General features: G+C 47.0%; 1 pseudogene; it reads left to right on the top strand.

Annotated features, from left to right (window-relative positions):
- The first annotated feature begins 3630 nt into the window (after positions 1–3630).
- LOC101534670 (ubiquitin-ribosomal protein eL40 fusion protein-like) lies at positions 3631–4005 on the top strand (annotated as a pseudogene).
- The last annotated feature ends 2774 nt before the right edge of the window (positions 4006–6779 follow it).

Here is a 6779-nt window from a genome sequence, read left to right as displayed (position 1 = left end):
TATCTTTATCAAGGCTCCTTCTCACCAGGAGAATAATCAAAGTTCTATTAAGTGGCCATCGGCATTGTCTCTGTATTTAGACTTAGCCTTTTATCTTAGCAAGACTGCATGCTCTCGTCCACATAGATTATCACCCCATTGGGTATCCGTTGAGTTTCCGCAAAATTCCGATTTTACCCACTTTCGCTTTTCGCATGCCCCGCCCCCGACTCTAGCCCTGCCCAGTTACTTTGAACATGGGAAAGGTCAATGTTCTTAAACTTGAGTATGCACCTGAATCATCAGGGAGCTTGTTAAGACACAGCTGTTCTGAATCAGTAGTTCTGGAACCGAGCCCAAGAATTTGCATCTCTAACAAGTCCCCAGGTGATGCTGCCTCGGCTGCTCCAGGGATTGCACTACGAGAACCGCACGGTGTAGACCAGGGCTGCTCAGACCACACGGGCAGCCAAATTACCCACGCGTCCTGCTAAGAGTAAGGTTCCAAGCTCTCTGTCAGTGCTGGTGCTGCTGATCCACACACCTCACTCAAACACCAAGGGAAGAAAACAAAAGAGGCCCACAAAGCTGTTTAACTCTTGATCTGTGCTTACTAATTGAGTGACCTTGAGCAAATATGTCACGTAACTGCTTTGGTTTCTGATGAATACTCCTCATTAAGTTAAGAATAATAAAACCTAGTTTATGAAACAATAAAACCTATTTTATGGGATAATTCTGCCTGGCAAATCGCCAATCTGGAAGACATGTTGATTTTCTGCCTCACAACTCCCAATTAGAGTTGCGCTTTGGAGGATGACTCAGAAGCAGATCCAAGGCTGTGGAGCTCTGTTCACAGTGTAGCTGTGGACACCTCAACCTGCAGCATTCTGTACTCAAACACATGGTGAGCATACTTTCCTTTACATCCTTGAGTGTAGTTAGAATACACCATTACTGATTTTTTAAATTTTTGTCTATTTATTAGAGAGAATGAGAGCTCCCATCTACCGATTTACTTCCCAAATACCAAATGCTGAGCCAAAGCCTGTAGGCATGACTCAATCCAGGTCTCCCATGTGGGTGGCAGGAATGCAATTACTTGAAAGATCACCTACTGTCTCCCAGGAGCTGCATGAACAGAAAACTGGAGTCCAGAGGTGGGGGAAGCTATTAAACCCAGGGACACAGATGTCTTAACTACTGGGCCAGGTGCCTGCCCTTCATACACATTTCAAAATGCTTGTCTGTTCATCTGAGCATCTCAGTCATCCAGGGGTTGATATCTATTGACTGACTTTTCTCTTGAGCAAGAGTCCCATTTTCCTGCTTTGTGTGTGTGTGTGTGTGAAAAAAAAAAAAACTGGATTGCATCCTGGGCATTGTGCATGACACAGGGTAGAGATTCTGGATTATACGACGTCTTTACACAAACCTTAGTTTTTGTCTCAGCAGAAAGGGAGCTCGACTGCGCTTACTGTAAATTCTTATCTTCTCTGAAAAGGTCATCCACTGGCATTCCCATTTGTTTCTCTTCAGTCTCAGCGAGGCCGCTTAGAAGCTGCCTTTAGCACGTGTGGCTCATCAGTCAGCCAGACAGTCAAACATGGAAATCTGGGCCTGCCCTGGTCTGGGTTTCTGCTTTCTGAGATGCCCTCCATTTCCCAGCTCCCAGGACCTTCCAGAATTAGATTTTCCAGTTCCTCACATCCAGTGCTGAATTTCTGTTGGAGTTCTCACCATTCTGCCCGGAACACTTCTCCGTGGGCCTGTTCTCAGTCCAAAAGCTGTAAAAACGGGACCAGTGTCATTTCCTTATTCATAACTCTGGCTCTCCTTCAGTATCCGCCTGTTTCTTCAGTAACTTTAAGGAGTTGTAATTTATATTTTTAGAGAGGCCTGTTTTTTTCAGGAACTGAAGCTTCTTATCCAGCATGGGCTATTTGATCATTACCAGACATGGAACCTGTGTGACTTTCTTTAATCTAACATTTCCTAAAGCGATTCTTCATTTGGCAGAACTTTATTAGCACACTACAGATCTCACTATTTCATAAAAACCATTTGGGGAAGTGTTATTCGAAGGTTGTTACCCTGAGAGACTTAGGAAATCGCGTTAAAATGAACAGAGATTAGATGGCTAAAAAGCAAACTAGTGGGGCGGGCATTGCACCTGGCGACTGAGATGCCAGCATCCCGTTGACTTTGGCTTTTATGAACTATGAAACAAGATAGTAGCTGATGTAATAAACAGGCTCAAGAAAGGTTGAAACGTATTTATGAGTCTCAGCTGCGTGATTTATTAGCAGAGATTAAGGAATTTGAGAGCAAATCCTAATTTGGGGGAGCAATGCCATGGAAAACTACTACCTTTCCACCTAAAATGTTCCTTAAGAGAAAGATCACACTTTTAATACATTTCTCAAGTTCATTTCAATCATCTTTTCTGCAAAACCCATTTTTCCTGAATAAAAAAAAAGTATTTATTTGGAAGGTGGAGGAGCAGGTGCAGCAGGGGAGGGGAAAGAGTTCTGGTACACTCCCCAGATGCCCACAATGGCAGGGATCTGGCTGAGACTAAGGCTGGGAATTGAGACCTCGATCCAGGGCTCCCTCATGAGTAGCAGGTAGCCGGCGGCTTGAGCCATCTCTCCTGCCTCGCAGGGTCAGTGTTAGCAGGACACTGGAGTTAGGAGCTGGTGACAGGTATCAGTTCCTAACTGCCAGGTCAAATGCCTGCCTGCAGTGCGGGTCTGATCACATCACCCTGTGGTCATTATGGTTTTGCTGTCAAGTCAATTTTATTGTAGTCTATTTCTCTGAAACTTGGCACGCCATGGGCCATCATAGCTTACAAAGAGTCCAAACTTAGGACTGCGAACCTTGGGACGTACGAGTTCCTCCGTGTTGTGAAAATTAAATTAGATAATATTTGCTGCATCTAAAATGCCTGGCATAAATGAGAGCCAGTGTGCATTGGTTCCCTTATTCTGTCCAATTTTGTAGAAGACAAAAAGGAAATTTTTTTTAACTTGTGCCCTTCTATTGATTGATTAACAGCCCAGACCCTAAATAGAAACAGAATTTCCAAAAAGAGAATCTGATCTTACAACATTTAAAACCAATTTTCTATGTACCTCATGACAAGTGTTTTCACATTGCGTATACTTTTATTGTCAAGCTGTCAAAATAACAGCTTCCTACCTAAGTTACGTTTATGCTAGCATATTAAGTGTTTTTTTTAAGCTCAATTCACTTTTGGCTGTATGAAATAGTATCTTTTAGAGGGAATCAATCATTTGTTTAACGGTAAGGAAATTGACCCTATGGGCACCTTCCTGGGACGGACGTGTCATCAAGCACAGAATCAGCCTTTGCCATTCATTCGACCACCTGAGCCCACACACCAGGGGCACCTGCCACCTGCCACCCCAAATACCCTCTCAGGCTCCTTGCCTGGGCCCCCACTCCCCTCAGTAGCAGCCCTGGTTAGGTCCTAGGCAAGTACACCTGAAACAAACCCAGACAGGAGGAGCCAGGAGCTGTCTCTAACCAAAGCATCCCTAAGTCAACCCTTTAAGGAGAGAAACGAAAATGAAGCTGCCCTTTTTCTCTCCAGCCAGGCCTTCAAGCTATCCCTCAGACACCAAAATGCAGATGTTTGCGGAGACCCTTCGGGCAAGACCATCACTGTCGAGGTGGAGCCCAACGGCACGGTCCGAAAACCTTCAAGATGAAGATCCAGGACAAAGACGGCGTTCCCCTGGACCAGCAGCTGGCCGGCAAGCATCTGGAGGACGGCCGCACTCCGTCGGACTACAACATCCAGAAAGAGTCCACGCTGCACCTGGTGCTCCGCCTGCGGAGCGGCATCATCAAGCCGTCCCTGCGCCAGCCCGCCCAGAAGTACAACTGTGACAAGATGATCTGGTACAAGTGCTACGCCTGCCTGCACCTCCGCGCCGTCAACCGCCGCTGAAGCAATGCTGCCACGCCGACAACCCGCGCCCCAAAAAGGTCAAATAAGCCCCCCTACCCAGGGTGGCCACCCGCCTGTCCACACTCCTGCGGCTTCAATAAAGTTTCCTTTTAGTTGACCTGAGCAAAAAACAAAACAAAACCAAAAAAAAATTTTAAGTAAACCGTGCACCGCAGTCCACTATCAAAGAGGTCACACGACATTCATGTCACAAATGGGGTCGGATAAAAGAGCGCAGATTGAGATGGGGGTGGCTATGCAAAAATGCTCACGTAGGCTAGACCCCGTTTTCTCAGTCCACACATCTCAGCTGTGATGAGATTCAGTGTCGCAAACTTTCCAGAGATCCCTGGAAAAGAAATTATTTACTGGCTGCCTTCTGCTGCTTGGACTTGCTACTAACGGAGACGGCACTGCCTTTATCCAAGCCCTCATTTTTTTTTTAAACAGCAATTACTCACATGTGCCCGCACCAGAGGAAATTGATGGCAGCCAATTGTCTATATGCTTTTGTTCGCACCTCTTTGCTACTGTGCAGGGCTACACATTTACCAGAGCCCTTGAGAATGCTTGCTGTCAATAGGGGTAATTTCACATCGCCTCCATTTAGTGAATACATGTGAAAATTGATCTTGATTCTGAGGTGAGGCTGCAACCAGAACGCAGGCTACAAATGCCTTGGAGAGGAGTATGTGTCCAGCACAGTTTCCATTGAGGATTGCTGGAATCCAGCCTCCAGGGAGACATGCTTGGGTCCAGCTGTATTTCTGTGCGAATTCAGATGTGCTCCCAATCTGGGGAAGGAGGCTGCTGGTTCCATTTACTGTTGCATTTTTGTATGGATAGCGCAATTTAAAAATGCCAAAGAGGTCCTTCCAAGTCAGCTTATTGTCTGGGTTTTGGCTTTTTTTTTTTTTGACACGATTTCAAAAGTCTCTTCAAAAGAGCAGCAAAATTAGCTTTAAATAGCTATTTTTGTATTGCTTTGAACAATGGTGATAAGGCCAGAGCAGTGATTTTATTACAAAGTATTTTTTTTACCTTACTGGGATAAGCAAGGGACTGGAAAGGCCATGTTTTAGCCCTGGCAATTCCAGCAAGGAAAGGAGAACCTGAAAGCTCCTTGCGTCTCCCTTTAGTTAAATACTAAATCCCAAAGTAGGGTTTTCTTGCTGGTTTGGGTTTTGGATTTTTGTTGTTTCTATAGGGGACTTCTGCTTCCAAGAGCTGCAAGCAAGAGGAAAATCTTTATTCTGCCTCTGCCCCCCAAGTTCACCTTGGAAACACAGAAGATGAAATCGAAGCCTAAGACAGAGGACATTTCCAAGGCTTCTTCTCTGGCAGGTGACATTAGCCCGACTGTGATCTACAGACATGACATCATCCTATAGGGGGCTCCCAGCGCCAAACACGCTGCATTCTTTTGACCAAAACGGTGGTTCAGTGGCCACTCGCAGATGCAGGCTAAAGAGCTTTGGAATGGCCAAGGCTTCCCAAACAGGTCAGAGCACATTGCAGTTACACAACTACTGCAGCTGCCCAGCCTATTCCCCAGGGGCTGCTGGAGCGTTTACATTTGTCAATTGTTTCCTTCAGGGCCTGGCTCAAGGCTCATTTCCTCCCAGAGTCCCTTCTTTCACTCACTCCCCTTCCTCAGCCCTTCTTTCACACCTGCTGGTTCCTCTGCTGGCCCTCTTTGTTCTGCTCTGCTGTGCGCTCACACTGTACCCTAGTGATTGCCCTCTACCTGGTCACTGGCCTCTTCGGCTCCATTAAAACTGCTCTGAAAGTGGAAGCTGGCTGCCGCTTCTTCCATGTGCTCCTGGAACACTTCGTGTCTCTTAATAAAAGAGGAAATGTTCTGTGGTTGTTGGGAGCCTGCCTTTGTCTCTTCCGCCCCTGAAAGCCCGACTTCCTGCTTGCTCACCAGGGGACCTTCCTAACCTGCTCTGCAGGTGGCTGGACACCATGGCACAGGCCTCTCCTGCTCTGACCCTGGGAATCTGTCCCAAGTTGCTCTCACAGGGCCGATGTCTTGTGGACTTTATCCAGGGTGAGACTGCCCACTGTCAGGAGGTTCCAGGAGGGCAGGGAAGGAGGGGCTGCCACAGCGGGGAGGACTGGCAGCAAGCCTTTCAATGCTGGGAAGGTGGAGGGAGACGGAAGGTAATTGGGTGGTAGGTAGGCTCAGGTTAGGGAGCAGCCTGAGAAACTTCACCTACTCCCAGAGAAGAAGTCAGGAAATATGAAGCCCAAGATAAATCAGGCAGTTTTTCTAAACAATTGACAAAACTTTCCATTGCACATGAACTAATTGAAGCCACAACACCACTTTCCCTTCTTCCTCCTCTGTTCCCCCTTGATTTGAGAGGACCACTGCAGTAAACAGCCCAGGATGTTCAGACCCAACTGGATACAGGTGCTGTAGTGACGTCAGAGCTCCGGCTGACCCGTGCCCTGCTTGGCCTCCTTCTGTGTGCGGGTTTTCTTCAGGTTACAGCTAGGCTGGCTACTGGCCACTCCAGATCACTGTTCTACCTGCTTAGCCACCCACAGAACTAAAATAACTGCTCTCTCTCCTCCTACACGGACAGCCGTTTTTTAAAAAAAGAGACTGCAGCTGGGTCTTGCTTGAGATATGGGCCAGCGGAGTGCCATGATGGCCCTGGCCTGCAGCGCTGCCCTGGGAGCAGGGGTCTAAAACCGCAGTGCCAAAACAATGAGGCCAAGGAGCTATGCACCAGTAGATGAAACCTCACAACCGTGACACTGAATGGTAAGTCATTTAAAACATTTAAATCCACTTAAAGCAAACCCAGTT

This window comes from Ochotona princeps, chromosome 17 (assembly GCF_030435755.1).
Source record: "Ochotona princeps isolate mOchPri1 chromosome 17, mOchPri1.hap1, whole genome shotgun sequence".
Taxonomy (NCBI): Eukaryota; Metazoa; Chordata; class Mammalia; order Lagomorpha; family Ochotonidae; genus Ochotona; species Ochotona princeps.
Note: the sequence above shows the minus strand (reverse complement) of the source record. Positions and strands in the feature narration are given on the sequence as shown.